At 37.3% G+C, this 20,276-nt stretch overlaps 1 long non-coding RNA gene across 1 annotated transcript in view; it reads right to left on the bottom strand.

Moving 5' to 3' along the window:
* Positions 1-19,332, bottom strand: part of LOC133331490 (uncharacterized) — a 42,945-nt gene extending 23,613 nt beyond the window's left edge. The window contains exon 1 of the long non-coding RNA XR_009754385.1: positions 19,074-19,332. This is a non-coding gene — a long non-coding RNA (uncharacterized LOC133331490). The remainder of the gene's footprint in view (positions 1-19,073) is intronic.
* Between the last annotated feature and the right edge of the window lie 944 nt (positions 19,333-20,276).

Raw genomic sequence — 20,276 nt, 5'->3', positions numbered from 1 at the left:
GCCAACATCATCACATTTCCTCCGAAACGAAAATAAAAAACAAACACACGCACACACTATACAGAATGTTGATAGTTTAGCTGTCAGAGTTAACGTCACTGTTTTCCGTGTTTGTGTTACGATTGTCGGGGCTTTACATCCGTTAATGGTGACATTTGTTCATCAGCATTTCATTCATTCGTTCGTTTGCTCGCTCAGTGTTCATATTTCTATTAAAAATTGTCTGAATAGCTAGCTAGTCTATTCGGATGGATGAATTACATGGTAGTAACTAAAACAAGGGCCAAAGAGGTGGGGCCTTTAAGTGAGAATGCTGTGAACGTTCAGATGAATTATTTACACGTTGCTTCCCAAATTTTATTAAAACCTGGCGTATAAGCAATCGTGATAATAATTATCATACGCCCCGATATACACACTTTAATAAATAGAGAATTATTTGCAAAATGTTGAAAGTCGGATATTTATATCCTACACAACTATGTTGTCAGGGTATTATAGCTTTGTGCAGCCCCAAGAGTTTGTAACGCCGCGAAATATTGTCCTTAGACCCAAAGTATACCGATCGTCATATCTCGACTAGCTGAGTCCATCTAGACATGTGTGTCCGTCTGTCCATTATACTTTGTAAACACGATACAGGCCACAGTTATGGACCAATCTTCACGAAATTTTGCATGTAGGATGGATTCTGGCCAATGTTTTTGGTAAAGATCGGTTAATATTTAGGAGATGAAATGGACCAAAAACTTTATTATACCCTTCACCACACTGTGCTACAGGGTATTATGTCTTTGTGCATATGTTTGTAACAGGCAAAAGAAAATCGGTTTGTAACAGGCGAAATTGGAGAAAATCGGTCCACGTTTAGGCATAGCTCCCATATAAGGGTACCCCCCAATTTTCGGTATTTTGTGGTTATTTAGCACGTTTTTTAAATGAATTCGCTGAAATTTGGTACTTTGAGTTCGTATTGGGTATCAAATCTTCCTACTAAAAATTATAAATATAGGTCCATTTTTTCGGATAGTCCCCATATAAGGGTACCCCAATTTTCGGTATTTTGGGGGTTTTGATAGCATTTTTGGACAAAATTCGCTGAAATTTGGTACTTTGAGTTCTTATTGGGTAGCAAATCTCCCTACTAAAAATTATAAATATAGGTCCATTTTTTCGGATAGTCCCCATATAAGGGTACCCCAATTTTCGGTATTTTGGTGTTCTTGAGCTCGTTTTATAACTGAATTCTCTGAAATTTTGTACATTGGGTTCTTATAGGGTACCAAATTACTCCACTAAAAATTATAAATATAAGTCCAGTTTTTCTGGTAGTCCTAATATAACGGTACCCCAAAATTTTTGGTATTTTGGGGGGTTCTGATCGTATTTTTCGACCGAATTGACTGTAGTTTAGTACGTCGAGTTCTTATTAGGTAGCAAATCTCTCCACTATAAATTATAAATATAGGTCAATTTATTCGGGTAACCTCCATATAAGGGTACCCCCCAATTTTCGGTATTTTTAGGTTCTTGAGCGCGTTTTTCAACCAAATTCTTTGTAATTTGGTTTTTTATACCCTTCACCACACTGTGGTACAGGGTATTATGTCTTTGTGCATATGTTTGTAACAGGCAAAAGGAATCAAGATAGACCCATGGTTCCTTTTGAGAATATGCATATAATCACTTTTTAAGTCGATTTATGCATGTCCGTCCGTCCGTCTGTCTGTCCATGTTAAATTGTAAACAAAGTACAGGTCGCATTTATTATCCGAATTGGATGAAATTTGGCATACGTCACTTATTTGACCCAAGGACGAACCCTATTGAAATTGGGAAAAATCGATTCAGATTTAGATATACCTCCCATATATATATTTTCGTCTAATTTAAGGTAAATGGTGCACCAAAGTCCCTATATATCTTTTGATTTGCACGAAATTTAGCACAGCGTACTTAATTAAGCCTAGAATGATGTGTGCTATGTTTCATAAAAATCGGTTCAGATTTATATATAGCTCCCATATATATTTTCGTCCGATTTAAGGTAAATGGTGCACCAAAGTCCCTATATATCTTTCGATTTGCACGAAATTTGGCACAGCGTACTTAATTAAGCCTAGAATGGTGTGTGTTAAGTTTCATAAAAATCGGTTCAGATTTATATATAGCTCCCATATAAATTTTCGTCCGATTTAAGGTAAATGGTGCACTATTGTCCCTAAATATCTTTCGATTTGCACGAAATTTGGCACAGCGTACTGAATTAAGACTAGAATGATGTGTGCTAAGTTTCGTGAAAATCGGTTCAGATTTAGATATAACTCCCATATATATTTTCGTCCGATTTAAGGAAACTGGTGTACCAAAGTCTCTGTATACCTTTCGATTTCCACGAAACTTGGTAAAACGTACTGCATAAAGTCTAGAATGATGTGTGTTAAGTTTCGTGAAAATCAAAAATGCGACGTCTGTTAAGATTCATCTTTTGAATTTACCCAAAGTGGTGAAGGGTATCATATAGTCGGCCCCGTCCGACTTTACCACTTTCCTTACTGGTCTTTGTCTGATTTTCTGGTCGCTCCAGAGACCGCAATTATGACCCAAACATGGAGAAGAGGATTGGGCCAAAGAATAAGCATGCCAGTTTTGATAAATATCGGTCAATATTTAGCGGGTCAAATGGACCCTTACTTTTGTGTGAAAAATAAAAAATGTGTATTCTAGAGCGCATAGATTTACCCCTGAAGGACATAGACTCGAGAAGTTTATAGAATATCCAAGAGGAGTGGTTAACCTTTAAAATTATATCAATTATATCAGATGTGGGAGTTACAATTAAATATTTACAGGTGCTTACGTATTCGTATATTATTTAGTAACCCATTGCCATACTAGAGGCGGAAATATACCGCTAATCTCTTTGAAATGTTCCGCGGTTAAGGGAATCTGGACAATTAATTAGAAGAGCTGTACTGAATATTAGCAATATTCGGAAAATTTGTCAGTGTAAGGAAGAGGTGCTGCTGACCTGTTGACCAAATATCAGAAATATTGCCCAGGCTCGGAATAAACATCAGCAGAAAGTTAAAGTTCTGTGATAGTTAAGTGGGGTATCGTATGGTCGGCCCCGTCCGACTATACTGCTCCGCTCACTGTTTTTTTAAAATTTTAAAGCAAATAAAAGTAAAAAGGAAATTGTTGAAAGCGATTCGTATATATTTCTCTATGGGTGAGAATATTACAATATACGAATCGATTACAATGTTTTCCTTAACACCTTTATAAGGCTTACGTATATAAAGGTGGGAATTGTATCAAAATTATTTATAAACAAAAAATGAGGACATATATTTGTAAATATATAGTTGAATATTTTAGATGGTGATATTTTCACATATGAATCGAAAATAATACTTAATTAACATTTGTTTGTGTTATTTGAATTTGAAGGCCCTTCTACATTTACAGTGTCTCTTTCATCATTGCCCTCTTTGTGTTAGAATACACATATTCATAAAAGCCCATGATAGTTATTTTGTTTTCATTTTTTTCAACATTCTGACAATTGCCTTGTTTTGAGTTATGAACGTATAAATGCCTGCATTTAGATATCGCAAAATATGAAAATGTACAGCGGAATGTAAAACTAACATATTTTAACATTTCAAATCTGTCATGACTGTCATTTGGTACAGTCATGTGTGAATAAAAACTATTTGTAATCGTTATGAACGACGTAGCTATCCGTCGATCGATCAATTAAGTTTCGATCCAAGGGAACTGAATGTTTAACACTAGATTGCCATAGGCGGCCATTTTGACCGTTTTTTTCATTTTCAAGTACAAACATAATTGTGTATATTATGACACAGCTTTTGAAAATTTGGTGACTTTTTGTACCACATAGAAGTACTTTTATTAATCATAGTAGCTGCTTCCCCCTCCTCCATTCCCCGTATTCACATGTGCTATACCTATATTGCCTAAATCGGTAATTTTGACCTCTTGTGAAATATTAAATAATCAAACTATTTTTATTATTGTATAAAGTACATTTCTTATATGGATAGATCAGTACAACAACATCGAAACCCGTTTGCTACTCTAGATACACAAAACGAACACAAAAATCGGGAAAAATAAAGTTTATATTTCCAGTCGATTTCACACTTAGAGTAAACACTTACTCTTTCTGGAACATTTGGTCCGCGCTCTTATTTTTCAAAAAAGGGAAACTTGAGTGCCCTCCCACCGAAAACAAATAATAACAACGTTTTGTATGATTGTAAACAGTGTAAAAAATATTAAAAAATAAGTTTAAAAAATTGTCTTTACACAATAAAAAATATTCCAGAATGAGGTCATTTTGACCGATTTTAGGCAATATAGATATATAAAAAATTCCAGTCTTTGTAGTGTTAAAGATTACAAAAACTCATAAAAATCCTAAACAATAAATTTGTATATTAAATTGGGGAAATATAAATCCATTATTTTCCGACAGATGACTGTACAGATAGATTTCTTGTAAAATATCGATCAAATTTAAGTTTTGAGCTCGTTGGAAGGCTGGAATTTTCTTGTTAAAAAAAATATTTTGCTGACTCTGGTTTGGTGCATTCAGTTGTGAGTTAGATTATGTTAGGTTAAAAAGAGGGGTGGAGAATACCACCACATGTCCAACAGGGGAAGGACATACACATAAGCCAATTGAGCCCTGTTGTGCGCTCTAGAAATGCGGAGATAGTTACAATTAATGAAAGTTTTAGATTAAAACATTTTGTGTTCAATCCCCCTATGAATCTAGGAATTCCATGTTTTTTGCGAACTCTTTCAGTATTCTCAATTAACCCTTCAGATCGGTTAGTCCGTGAAAAGTGCCATTTTCCAAGAATTGTCTCCGATGGCACAGAAAATTTTCCAGTGTTTCACTGTCTTCCTCACACGCACTGCACGTACTGCTACCTTCGCATACAATCTTGAGTAGATGTGCCTTCAGGCTGAGGTGTCCCGTCAGAATACCCGTCAGTCGGCTTATTTGCTTAGTTTTGTCTTCATTTAGGTCACCCCATAAGATTTTTGTGATTTTTCCTTTCCCCTCATTTTCCCAAAGGGTTTTGTGGGTCTCATTCGCACATTTCCTCATTTCTTAACCTGTTTCGCTAAAGGGTTTGCCGGTATTCACATCTATTGTGGTGCACTTGCACTCCTAGCTAGTTGATTTGCTATATCGTTGCCTATGATTCCTTTGTGACTCGGTACCCATATAATTCGTACAGGTCCTAGTTTGTGTGAAATCATTAATGGTATTTATATATTCCATTACAGGATTTAACTGTTTTGGAAGATATTGACTTTATAGCTTGTTTGCTATCCGTAATAATATTTATTGTATTTTTTCCTTAATTTGAACTTAACCAGTCACTCTGTTATAACTTGAACCTGTGCTGTGATCTGTAAGGCGAAGTAAAATTTTGGTACCCAGTTTTTCGATAAAAAGTTCCAGTCTAGTTTTTCCTCCTAGTCGAGAGGCATCTGTGTAGCATGTTACCAGCCGGCATCTGAACTAGTGTTCCACTATTCCATTGTTCTCTATCTGGTAATATAGTTTCGCACCATGTTACTACTCTCGTTTCAGGTATGCGGTCCGAATCAAACGTATTGATTGTTGACTCAGGCAACTGTAATATGTTTTGTGCGGTATGTCGTGTCCGGTTTCTATCCACTCGTCCGTTGTTTTGAGTCCTAAAGTTGAAACCTCCCCTTCATACTTTATTTGGATGTGTATTGGATGCATATATAATATTGTCTCCAAGGCCCTAGTTGTTTTTGTACGCCTTGCCCACATATACTTAGGCAACACGTTCTCTGAACTTTCTGTATCATCTTAGGATTGAAAACCCCCTTTAGAGCCTATGGTTCTTCTACATAAAGACCAGCATCTATGGGCCCTGTCAGCCCTTTGCTATATGTGGTCTTTCCATTTAAGTTTCTTGTCTAGAATTACTCCCAGATACTTAACTTTGTTTGATATGGCTATCGTTTTGTTTTGGAAAATGGGCTCTTCATACTAACCTATGAAGTTACATATTTCCGTTTTGTCCGGATTTCCGTTTAAGCCCCTCGGTTTAGTTGTGAGTTACAGGGTGTTACAAATGGAAGTGAACAAAGAGAAAATTCCGTACATTTTACAGTTTTTCTTTGACAAAGGCGAAAATGCAATCCAAGCGGCTAAAACTGTGAATGGTGTTTATGGTTCCGATAGTGTAACAGACACTTATGTGAAATTTTGGTTTCGTAGATTCCGGGAATTCCAGGAGTTGTTGATGTTAAAGATGCACCTCGCATAGGTAGGCCGGTCTTCGAAAATGTCGATAAAATCGAAGAAATGGTCGAAGTTGACCGACATGTTAGCAGTCTTAACATCGCCCAGGACTAAAAATCTACAATAAACCATTAAACCATTAACAAATGACCAGAAACGGCCAGAATTGACCAATAGGAGAGGTGTCGTATTCCACCAGGACAACGCTAGGCCAAACATCTACAGTGTCTCGCCAGAAACTTCGGGAGCTTCGGGAGTTTTAATGTATCCGCCATACTGTCCGGACTTGGCACCAAGCGATTATCATCGTTTTCTTGCATTGCAAAATTACTTTAATGATAAAAAATTAGTATCTAGGGAGGATTGTAAAATCGACTACAAGAGTTTATTGCAAATAGAGAGCAGGACTTCTATGAGAGAGGCATTATCATCATAACACAAAACGGTGCATATTTGATCTAGTCTTTGTAAAGATAATAGAATCGCTCAATGTTGGATTTATAAATATTGAAAATTTTGATCATGTGTGGAGAAGGTACCCATCTTCGAACTTGGTCTAGGTTTGGTAAATATAATAGGTTGTTCGAGATTTGGTTCAAATCTAACATTTCTTTCGCTTGATATATAATAGGTTGTTCAAGATTTGCTTCAAATCTAATATTTCATTCGCCTGATATTTTGACCCTCTGTGGGGCAGGTCCCAGAAGGATTTGACTAATGGGTCTGATCTTCGAACTTCGTCTAAGCTTGGTAAAGGTAGTACGTTGCACAAAGTTTAGTTCAAATCAGATAGTCCGCATGATATTATAAAACCAGTAAGGAAAGTAGTAAAGTCGGACGGGGCCGACTATATGATACCCTTCACCACTATGGATATATTAAACAGGACTATTAGCATGAAATTGGACGAAATAAAATATGTGATATTTATTTAAATGTGAATCTACCTAGATCTATCCATATAGTATGTAAATCGACTTCAAACAAATATAAATAGGTCATCCGTTGGGCTATGTCTGTACTTCTAGAAAACGCAACTATAGAATTTTATGCTCAATTTTGTACGATGTGCAAACTTTGATGTCAATCTGACTAACATGAGGAGTTTGATGCCCAATTTACTTGAAATCGGGCGAAAATATATATGGTGCGTCAATTACTTAAAATCAATCTATAATAAAAAAGGGCTATATCTATCTAAATCTGGAACGATTTTCACGAAACTTGGCAGACAACATTCTAGACCTAAATGATTAGGCTGTACCAAATTTCGTGCAAATCGAAAGATATATAGGGACTTTGGGGCACCATTTACATGAAATCGGACGAAACTATATATGGGAGATATATCTAAATCAGGACCGATTTTCATGAAACTTTTCAGACATCATTCTAGGCTCAATTAAGTACGCTATGCCTAACTTCGTGCAAATCGAAGAATATATAGGGACTTTGGGGTACCATTTACATGAAATCGGACGAAGCTATATATGGGAGCTATATCTAAATCAGGACCGATTTTCATGAAACTTGACAGACATCATTCTAGACCTAAGTGATTAGGCTGTACCAAATTTCGTGCAAATCGAAAGATATATAGGGACTTTGGGGTACCATTTACATGAAATCGGACGAAACTATATATGGGAGATATATCTAAATCACGACCGATTTTCATGAAACTTTTCAGACATCATTCTAGGCTCAATTAAGTACGTTATGCCTAATTTCGTGCAAATCGAAGGATATATAGGGACTTTGGGGCACCATTTACATGAAATCGGACGAAACTATATATGGGAGCTATATATAAATCTGGACCGATTTTCTCGAAACTTGACAGACATCATTCTAGACCTAAGTGATTAGGCTGTACCAAATTTCATGCAAATCGAAAGATATATAGGGACTTTGGGGCACCATTTACATGAAATCGGACGAAACTATATGTGGGAGCTATATCTCAATCTGGACCGATTTTCTCGAAAATTGGCAGACATCGTTCTAGGCTCAATTCAGTACGTTATGCCAAATTTCGTGCAAATCGTAATGTATATAGGGACTTTGGGGCACCATTTACATGATATCGGACGAAACTATATATGAGAGCTATATCTAAATCTGGGCCGATTTTTACGAAACTTGGCAGACATCATTCTAGACCTAAATGATTAGGATGTACCAAATTTCATGCAAATCGACAGATATATAGGGATCGTTTACATTAAATCGGTTAAATATATATATGGGAGCTATATCTAAATCTGAACCGATTTTTCCCAATTTCAATAGGGTTCGTCCTTGGGCCGAATAAGTGACCTATGCCAAATTTCATCCAATTCGGATCATAAATGCGACCTGTACTTTGTTTACAATTTAACATGGACATACAGACGAACGGACGGACATGCATAAATCGACTTAGAAAGTGATTCTATGTATATTCTCAAAAGGCACCATGGGTCTATGTCGATTATTTTTGCCTGTTACAAACATATGCACAAAGACATAATACCCTGTACCACCGTGTGGTGAAGGGTATAATTAACTTTTTGCGCAATTTTGACCATTTGTGGGGAAGGTACCAGAAGAAGTGCAGCAATGGGTACGATCTTGGAACTTGATCTATAATTGGTAAAGATTATAAATTTGCAGTTTGGTTCAAATCGCACATTCCGTTCACCCGAAATTGGATTTATAAATATTGAAAAAGTTGACCCTTTGTGGGGGAGGTACCAGAAGGAGTGGACCAATGCATACCATTTTCCTACATGATGTAGGCTTTGTAATGATAATAGGTTGTACAAAGTTTGCCTCCCCCCTTTATGGGGGAGGCACCAAAAGAAGTGGACCAATGCATCTGCACATTCCTACTTGATCTGGGGTTGGTAGTGATAAAACGTTGTGCAAGGTTTGGTTCAAAACGGACATTCTATTCGCCTGATATTGGGCGTATAAATGTTGAAAATGCGACCCTTTGTGGAGGACGTACCAGAATGAGTGGACCGATATTCCCAATCTTCGATTGCTCCCTTTGAGAGTTATCGTGCTCACCAGCCGGCCAGACAGACGGACATTTGTAAATCGACTCCAAGTGGAATTTGTCTGAAGAAACATGGGGTATGAAACCAATATTTCGATGAGGCACATTTTCAACGTATCAAAATGTATATACCCTCATTAGCCATAAGGATGAAGGAATAATTACAGGAAATTAGACTAAGGCCTTGATTGTAACGAAAGCGTCATGTTTATATGGAGGCTATTTAGAAACAAGGACATATGTTGAAAATGTTCTGTGAATATGTTGTTTTACCCAATAAGGTCTCGGAATGCCAAATTACAGTCCATTCGAACGATAAACTAAAGATCGAATGATAATTGGAAGATTTACACTCAATGTAACCTCATGATATTAAAATTGTGTTTATTCCCTTGGAAATTCCTTTTGCTCCTTTTTTAATAACAATGAAATGCTGTAAAATATTATAAAATTGAGTGTGTATGTACAATTTATATTTTAAAAAGCTTTGAAGGACCGACCATCAAACCGACATATTTATTAATACCAACTAAACATATAAAGTAAGATAATACCAGCAGCAGTATGTAAGAAGTGTATTTAAAAAAAATACTCAATTAAGTTACAAGGTAGAATTTTCTCCCTTTGCATAGTCTGCTTAGAAAAGAACAAACAACACAGAAAGAAGCTAAACAAAAACGTCCGTCATCAAAAGAAGCTTAAATCCCAAAACATGGTAGACATAATAAATCTTAACACAGAGTAATTGTTGCAAATTCCTTTGCTCTGGCCGAACAATATAAGGAAGCAAAGGAACAACAAAAGATAAAATCAAAGTTAAGCAGAGCAACATTATTGGTCGAGTCGACCCTGTGATACACTACAACACCTGACCTTTAACTTGGTGCATTGTTTTGAAGGAAAATCCATGAAAATCAGAATCCTGCAAATGTTGTAGGATTTGGATTTTGGTTAAATAAAATGTTCAAGTAAATTTGGTATATATTTCTGTCATTGCCATTTTTGACAGTAAACAACACATTATAGTATGTTTACGCCCATTTTGTGTGTGTGTGTGTGTACAGTGATTTCAAATCACTTGAGAAACGTAGGGTTATCTTTTGTTAGCCTGAATTTGGTGGAGAAATACGAAAAACGATGAAATGAAGATGAACCATTGCAAAGCATTGTCGGCGGGCCCAATCTTGGAATTGACGAGTCATCCACCCTGCATACCTGCTTTTGTCTTACTAATTTTTATTCCCGCACATCAAGAAGTCTACTAAAAGGAATGCCAAGTACGACTTGCCGAACTTTTTAAACCCACCACCATGAGTAGTGACTTCTAAATCCCTTAAATTGGTCGGAAACTTTATGTGGAGGCTATGTCGTTGTAAATTGTCGTGTAATAATTTGCTTTATTAGAGACACATAGGTCGGAAAACTATACTTGGTGGGAGCTACTAAAACCAGCTATTAAAAAATGTCCATATTCAAATTTTCTGGAAATAAATTTTTATTCACAAAGAAACTAGAATGCAAACTTAAAGCTACTTTGGTTCTTGTTGTAGCAACTGAAATAGAAAAAAGGAATTTTATTATGAGGTGTCCGTTTAGATAATTCGGATACAGGTGAGTAAGCTTTGCTGGCTAGTTGAATAAGTGGAGTATATGGAGTCGTCCTATCCACATTTTGGACATGTGTTAAGTATCGTACTTTCAATTTCGTGTCCAGTAAAATTGAGAAGGTTTTACCACCCCGATCTAAGATCTATTACGACTGCCTAGACAGGCCTGTTTATCTTGAAGTTACACTTGTAGCTTTAGACTTTTCGCTGTAGAAAAAGAAGACCTATCCTGGCGCGCCTGTGCGGGGGGAACCTGTCCATAAGACCATCCCAACTGTGTTCCTGATGGTAACATCCAAGCAGATACCCGATCGACAACAATATGACAACTCATCAGTATAGTCCACTGCTCTCACGAGGAAACACCCTTGAGCAGTTCTCAAGGAAGGGATTCTGCAGATCAGAATATTCTTCCACTGTGTATAACGGACATTCGCAACCCATACTGACGCTGCATAACTAACCACTGTCCTATTGCTTAATGCTGCCGGCTAAAAACCAAAGACTGTCGAACATTACACCCAATATATCAGGGTAGATGTTAAAAGGCATCTTATCTCCATCGACCATTGTGCTCAGCGGGAGCTTCACTTCAGACGTCCAAGTGGTGGAGAGTGTGACTGTGGAATAGATGGAGGATTTTTTTTATATATTCCTGATGCCCGATTTTTTCACATAGCTCAATACTACAGAACCCGATGCCACGATCATACAATTAGCATGTATGCATATTACGATCTCTTTGTCCTCCAGTACGAAGAAATCATCCCAGCTAGGAGAACTCCCTGTTTAACTCTACGGGTCTTCGATTTGTTGATACTGAATTCCACATATTACTGTCGATCGCATATACAGTAATATTATCTATCGTATCAAACACGTCCAGAGGTTGGTCTACTCTATGTCCTCGAACATCTTGGCATGATTGACGGTATCAAAAGCCTATCATCAATGGCTACCATTGATCAAAAGCCTTCGATATGTGAATGGCCGCCATTGCTATTCGGTCGAAAGATTTGTTCTGGTTCAGTCCTCTAATTGAGGGCTGATGTCAAGTATTTAAATCCAAGTTAATCTAGTTGCTAATACATTACCATGGACATTCTGTCCCGGCCTAACGCCTTGAACGACGTTCTTTGTGGTACCTCCTCGGCTGAGATGGCTCTTATTCGACGTAGCATACTCCAATCCGCCCTGTCAATCTATAAACTGTCGATTAAAATAACACACGCACCACTTCGGATCTGTCACGTTCTCGACGTTAAATGTGACAGCCATCCTGACATCCTTCCGGGGTACGAAAGTACCTTCACCGTTGTCCACAATTTACTTTTTCCTGTCACTATGTTGCATTTCTTCCGGTGATCTAACTACGTTTTTCTTTTGTGATCCTATACTAGCCTGTTGAGTGCAAGAGTAAGTTCTATCGCCCTTGGGTCTTACATTTCTATTAAAGTGGGAAACTGCAGTTAAAACCTTTGACATATTGAAAATGGTGAGGGACCGTCATTAAATGAAGTCTATGTCAAAAAGTGGACATATACCGAAATAACTCTGCAAAAATGTTTTCCACATTCCTAGATCACACATTCATAGATCCCAGAACTTACCGAACACTGCGCGGGATCTTTATATATATTAAAAAATGAAAATGTATGAAAATACTTTTATATTAACAACGGAACGTCAAATTAAAGTGACATTAGTGAGACCCTCATATGTCACAACTGAGGCGTATGCAGATAATGATAAAGTAGAGCCAATTCAGTAAGAAAATTCAGCTAAAACGTTCAAAATATTTATATAGGAGTTACATCCATATATAGACCTATATCGAAAATACTCTGCGAAATTGTTTTTCATAATTAAAAAACCTGGAATGCCAAATTACAGCCACATCGGAGGGTAACTGCCGATAAAATCTCTTAAATACCAAACAAGGAGGTCAAGACCTTTATATGGGGGAGGATGTCAAAACAATCATCTACATTGACAATTGTCGGTACAGATATATGTAGCCTCCAAAGTACACACACATAGAAAATGGGGCACATGGATGTGTATTGACTATTTTAACCTACAACAACGGGGAATGCCAAATTCCAGCCACTTCAGTGGGAAAATGTAAATAAAACCTACAAATGTAACGAATGTGAACCAGTACCATTATATGGGAGATGTACCCAAACAATGACCGATATATGCGATTTGCAATACCAAGCATCGTGCCAAAACTCTCTCTTAATTATTATGTACTCTGATCCTGAATATATATACTTCATGAGTTCTCCGGTGAATATTTCGACGTGTTGCAAACGGAATGACAAATGTAATATTCATTTCACCTTTAGGTGTAGTGTATAAAAAAGGAAGCAGGAACATAGAACACTCACTCACATTGAAACTTGACTTGCTATATATACACAATTCATTATACTTTTAATTATTTCTATGGATCTAAGGGAAAAATCTCCCTCAGTTTTTCCTTCCTTTCATTTTTTTCGTGTCAGGATTTTCCTTTTTTATGATGATACTCCCACTCAACGTTGTTGTGTTGTTTTTGTAACTTCTCCTTTTATTTTATCAGTTTTATTGTGCAATAGAAATGCCTGGCCATTCATGGCAATGGTCCTCCCACACACACACACCCCACAACAACAAGAGCATCCAACCACCACATTAATGCTACACTTTCACCACAGACTGCATTATTAATGACGTGGAATTGTCACGTGCCTTTGGTTTTCGAAAAACCTCTTTCAATTGAGCACGAGTTTTGTTGGACGGCAATGACAATGTTGCTGTTGCTGCTGTTGGATGCTGGGTACTGTTACTGACAATGATGATGATGGCAGCCAGATAGCCTTGTAACAAGAGGTGAATAGGGAAGTGTGTGTGAGTGCGTTTGTGCGGTGTGGTTTGTAATGAGAATGCCGTCAGTTCACATAATGATGACAATACCACAGAACAAAAAGGACACACTGGAGAGAAACAAAAAACAAAATATTCCATAGTGGTCCATCCCACATTCCATCAATGAATAAATGCATCAACGGCGACTATCTATCGTTGCAGCAACAAACTTCAATCGATGTATCTATGTGGCTTGCGGTCTAAAGTTTAGTAATGGAATTTCTACTGCAATTGCATGGGGTATACTATATCCGGACGACATTTATGACGTGAAGACAGACAAACAATGTTCAGCTCAGTGGTGTACGCAGTTTCGTTGAAATTCAACGAAAGGATACAACATTGACATTTATATAATCGATTCAATATCGTTGTCACATACTGACAAACTTTTTTTTTTTAACGAGAAAAATATTTAGAAACTAAATTTAACAAAATGAATAGGAGAATATTATTTAAAATACAGAATTTTCAATTCTAGGTAATTAAATTCTTATTCAGTGGTGTTTTAATCATTAGGACATTACGATCTCATTGAGGAAAAAAAATCATGATGAAACAAAGCAAAGGGATTGAGCTTATTTTAGCTATGCTACATCTCCAATAACTCTTTATATAGAAATTACGACAAATTTCGCATACTGATACTACTCCTAGAAAGTTAGGTATTTACAATGGGATTCATCGGTCTCCATTTAGCCTTATAATGGTGCCCACCCATTTTCAGTATTTTTTACGCTTTTTTCACGTCAGTCAGCTGAAATGCACCATTTTGTGTTCTCTCCGCCATAAACCTTCAGTGTTGGTCCACTTCTTCGGGTTGTCCCTTTACAATAGTATGGTGAGTTTCGGCAAGTTTCTCAACGGATTTGTCTGTGATTTTTATACCCTTCACCACACTATATATTCTTTGTGCATATGTTAATGTAAACGGTTCCTATATATCTTCCGATTTGCACGAAAATTGGCACAGCGTAATGAATTAGGTCTAGAATGATGTGTGTAAAATTTCATAAAAATCGGTTCAGATTTAGATATAGCTCCCATATATATCTTCGTCCGATTTAAATTGTGTACCAAAGCCCCTATATATCTTTCGATTTGCACGAAATTTGGCACAGCGTAATGAATAAGGTCTAGAATGATGTGTGCAAAGTTTCGTGAAAATCGGTTCAGATTTAGATATAGCTCCCATATATATCTTCGTCCGATTTAAGGTAAATTGTGTATCAAAGTCCCTATATATCTTTCGATTTGCACGAAATTTGGCACAGCGTAATGAATAAGGTCTAGAATGATGTATGCCAAGTTTCGTGAAAATCGGTTCAGATTTAGATATAGCTCACATATATATATATATATATATACATAGCTCCTATATATAGCTTCGCCCGATTTGAGGTAAATAGTCCACTAAAGTCCCTGGAAATCTCTTGGTATAGCGTACTGAATTAAGTCTAGAATGATGTGTGCAAAGTTTCGTGACAATCGGTTCAGATTTAGATATAGCTCCCATATATATTTTCATCCGATTTAAGGTAATTGGTGTACCAAAGACCCTATATATCTTTCGATTTGCACGAAATTGGGCATAGCGTACTGGCATTTGGGTCTATAATAATTTGTGCTAAGTTTCATGAAAATCGGTTCAGATTTAGATATAGCTCCCATATATATTTTTGCCCGATTGTAGGTAATTGGTGCACCAAAATCCCTGGAAATCTTTTCATTTGCACGAATTTTGGCATAGCGTACTGAATTAAGTCTAGAATGATGTGGCAAAGTTTCGTGAAAATCGGTTCAGATTTAGATATAGCTCCCATATATATTTTCGGCCGATTTTATGTAATTGGTGCACCAAAGTCCCTATATATCTTTCGATTTGGGATTTGGGTTTGAAAGGTTTTTTGTATAGAAGCAATAGCTTCTGGGGAGAATATCCCAACAAAAAACTAAGGGACCTTATGAGGATCAGTGGCGTGATCCGAAACTATAGTCTTCCCTGCCTTACCCCTCGGCAATCAATGCCATACATTCCCCACTAATAGATAGTTGTTTTTCTTTATAAAAACAAAATTCAAATGGTATCCCAAATAAACCGCCAACACTACTGAAGTACTGAATTAAGTCTAAAATGATGTTGCTAAGCTGCGTGAAAAGATCCATAGCAAGGCCGAATGACACAACGTACTGAAGTAATATAAATTAGTCTCTGGCAATTTTCCCTGAAATCGGTTCAGATATAGATATATAACAAAATCGCGTCGTCTGTGGGATACTATGTAGAATATACCCAAAGTGGTGAAGGGTATCATATAGTCGGCCCAGCCCGACTTTACTAATTTCCTTACTGGTTTTTTTCATTCACGTTGGGTACCCAATCTTACTTACTTACTTAGCTGGCTTTTTAGAGAACGGTTGTTCAATAAACCGAACTTAAAAAAAAAGATTTCCAAGCGCGTCGGTCTTGGGCGCATCTTCTCCAATTTGATTCTACTTGGTCTTTCCATCTAATTCGTGGCCTTCCCCTTCTGCGTGAGCCATCAGAAGGCTCGCTTTTATATGCCTCTTGAGCTGGGGCAATCTCATTTATTCGCTCAACATGGCCTAGCCACCGTAGTCGCTGCAGCACAATACGATTGACTATGTCAATGTCCGCGTATAGATTGTAAAGCTTGTGGTTCATTCGACGCGATATTCACCGTCGACGCAGATCGGCCCGTAGATCTTTCGGAGAATTTTTCTCTCAAACACCTGAAGAGCTGACTCATCTCATCCTCACAGCACGGGTAGTATCAGCGTCTTGTAAAGTGTAAGTTTGGTCTGGCGGGAGGTGGCATTGTTTCTAAACTGCTTACCTCTGCCATAGTAGCATCTGCTGGTCAATACTATCCTTCTCCGAATTTCAAAACTGATGTCATTAGTTTTGTTTATGGTGGTACCAAGGTATATAAAATCTTTAACTACCTCGAAGCTGTAGTTTTCAAGTTCCACAGTTTGCCCGAGTCTACTGGACGTCTTGCGCGTTGATACTATCAGCGTGGATATCCAATCTCTCTATATAAAATATAGTTTTTTAATTTTATTTGTTCGTGTAGAACACATGTTTGTTATTTTTAGGAATCCTTCAGCTGTATTTATAAACAATTCCTATTGTCAGCGAAATATTGATCCTAGACCCAACCTTTGGTATACTCATATACAAAATGTCATATATTGACATTTTGTTCTTGTCAATTTTTAACCTGAACACCTATACATTTTATACGGGAAACATCATGGCTGGTTTTAAAATGATTGGTCAATATTAAGTGGGTCAAATGGACCAAGACTTTTGTGAAAAAAATTTTATTGGGAAATCATTCCATTGCAATGTCGAACGAGTATAGTATAGACACGAGGGGTAGCTGACCTTTAACGTTATATAAATTGACTTATATATTCGGACATGGGTGTTATATTAAATTGTTCACAGGGGTTTTCACCGACCCGGAAATTAGTTTCGCATTGAAGTCCAGTGGTAGTTGTGTAGGGTACCCTGGGTTGCTAAATGAAGTACTGAAAGTGATAAATTGACAAAACTGTTTATGGTACACTATTTAAGGATATGCTTTTCCTCATTTAAAAAAAAAAAAAACATGTTTTTGACTTGGGTCTCCAATAACGATTTAAAATCAAGGTCCAAATGAACCCGACATTTCAATAGCTACTAGAAACCAGTGAGCGGAGAAGTATAGTCGGACGGGGCCGACCATATGATACCCTACACAACTTCCATGAAAATCTAACTTTCTGTGGTTCGACATTCTGAGCATGGAAAATATTTCGCGGTATTTGAACTCTCTTGACCGACTAGAGGTCAACAATTATTACTAATATTCAGTGCACCCCTTCTAATTACTTGTCCAGAATCCCTTCACCTTGGGTTGTGTTGTGATGATCGCCTTTCAATTCTGGCCAATACATCGACTCGAAAAAAAAAATACAAAAAAAAATATGTTTTCGGTCCACTTCATCCCAATATTATTATCTGATCATCACCATCCTCATCATCCTCATGAACAATTTGAAAGCGATCAGCGTTAGGATTTTTGTTCCATTTCATTCCCTTAGAACCCATCCTGCATTCAAAATTTCGCGAAGATTGGTCCATAACTGTGGCCTGTATCGTGTTTACAAATTATAATGGACAGACGGACCGACGGACACACATGTCTATCTCGACTCAGCTTGTGATATGTGTCGTCCATAATCAGGTATATGAAATCCAAAGAATATATATCTACTAGCAGTATATTAAATATAAGCGTTAAAGATGGGTTAAAGATGGGTCTAGGACCAATATTTCGCGGCGTTACAAACTCTTGGGGCTGCACAAAGCTATAATACCCTGACAACATAGTTGTGTAGGGTATAATCAATAACTATAAAAAAAAAATAATAATATAATAAAGAACTGTTTGACATAGGAAGTTGAAAGTAGGAAATTGGCCTAACGGAACGATTCGACATCGAAGGGCTTTATTGATGAAATCCGTTAAATGTATATCTTATGTGAGGCAAAATGACTATAACATAATGGCGATATAATGACATCAATAATATCAAGTTAAAAAATAGTTTTTTTCATCACAGAAAACATATCCGTTACAATCGGATGAACATGGAGGGATGGGTATGTCGACCACTAAAAGCTTAAAGCACGAAGCTAACATTCTAAGCCATGATACTGTCCAATTCAGGACACTAAAAATATAGGAAATTACAATATTTTTCCAAAATAATGTTTTCTGAATATAATTTAACCTTTTTTATCCTGGAGGACAGTCTTGATCTTGAGATGAGCATCAAAATCCTTGATGTGTGTTCTAAGGCTATATTAGTCAAAATACCCATCTCCCTCCATTCCCAATTTGTCGTGACTGTTATATTTTCATTAATACAAATTTGTGTACTTCTCAAACAATACATTTGATATTATAGATGTCAATATAAACCGATATTTCCTCCAATCCGGAAAAAATTGATTGAATTCTTCATTAAAGCCTTCCGAAGTCGTACAGGGTGAGATAAAAAACTGCAACGAAGTCAAACGCCATAATTTTTACATTTTTAATTTTATTGAATGAAAGAAAAAAAATTTAAATTTTAGAATAAGTTTAGATTTGTTCGAATTGGTCACCTTCGGCACGAATTGTGTCCTTCAAACGGCCAATAAAACCATCACAACCTGCCCGAATGTTGCTCTGTTTTGGCCCTTTCCCGGCGAAGCGCTTGCTTGAGGTGATCGACACTTTGATATTTTTTTAGTGTCAACCTTGCTTTCCAAAATACTCTAGACACAATAGTCCAACGGATTGGTATCCGGAGATTTTGGTGGCCACTGTGTGCTGGAAATGAAGCGAGGAACCTCATTTTGGGTGGCGCGTGCTGAGTCCTGTTGTAATAGTCCGCGGCCTAAATGTTTGCGGGCCGAAGGCTTTAATACACCCTCCAGAATATTTTCGCGATAATGTTCGGAATTTATGTTGATGACACGGTTGATTAATAAGAGCGCAGACCGGCCATCGGCTGTTATGGCGGCCCACACCATTACCATGGCCGGCGCTTGAGTTCTGGTGGTCAATCGAAGTTGCACATTTTCAGCTGACATCTTTGGCAAGTAAACACGATCATTTTGTTTGTTTACAAACTGCTGGATAACGAATGTTTTTTCATCGGAGAAAACCAAATTCGCCAATTCACTACTTTCGGCCAAGCGAAGCAACTCTTTAGCTCTTTTGAGTCTATTTTCTTTCTGTTGCGGTGTAAGTTCATGCACTTTTTGGAATTTAAATGACTTTACCCCGAGCTAATTTTTCAATATTTGCCGAAAGGAATCTTGCGATATGTTCAGCCATTTTTCGGCCACTGCGACGCGGGTTTCGATCAAGTCGCTTCTTTACTTTCCAAACCATTTCTGCTGATGTTGATGTTTTCTTCCGCCGATTTCCTTGACATCAGGCTATGCTACCAGTATCAGGGTAACGAGTGATGAAAACTACTGAAAATTAGGAGGTACCGTTATATGGGGGCTACCAGAAAAAATGGCCATATATGTAAAATTTTTTGTGGAGACATTTAGTACCCAATAAGAACCCAATGTAGGAAATTTCAACGAATTCGGTTAAAAAACCCGATCAAGAACCCCAAAGTACCGAATGTTGGGGGTTACCCTTATATGGGAGCTATACCTAAACGTGGCCCATCTTCGAACTTGACCTGCCTGCAGACAAAAGACTCTATGTTAAATTTTGGCGATCTATCTCGATTTGTTTAGACGCTAGAGTGATTTTGGTGATCTATCTCGATTTGTTGAGACGCTAGAGTGATTACAACAGACAGA

Source organism: Musca vetustissima, unplaced genomic scaffold (genome assembly GCF_032173495.1).
Source record: "Musca vetustissima isolate MV318-11 ecotype Yass unplaced genomic scaffold, APGP_CSIRO_Mvet_v1 utg5072, whole genome shotgun sequence".
Classification (NCBI taxonomy): Eukaryota; Metazoa; Arthropoda; class Insecta; order Diptera; family Muscidae; genus Musca; species Musca vetustissima.
This window is presented reverse-complemented; position numbering and strand designations above follow the sequence as displayed.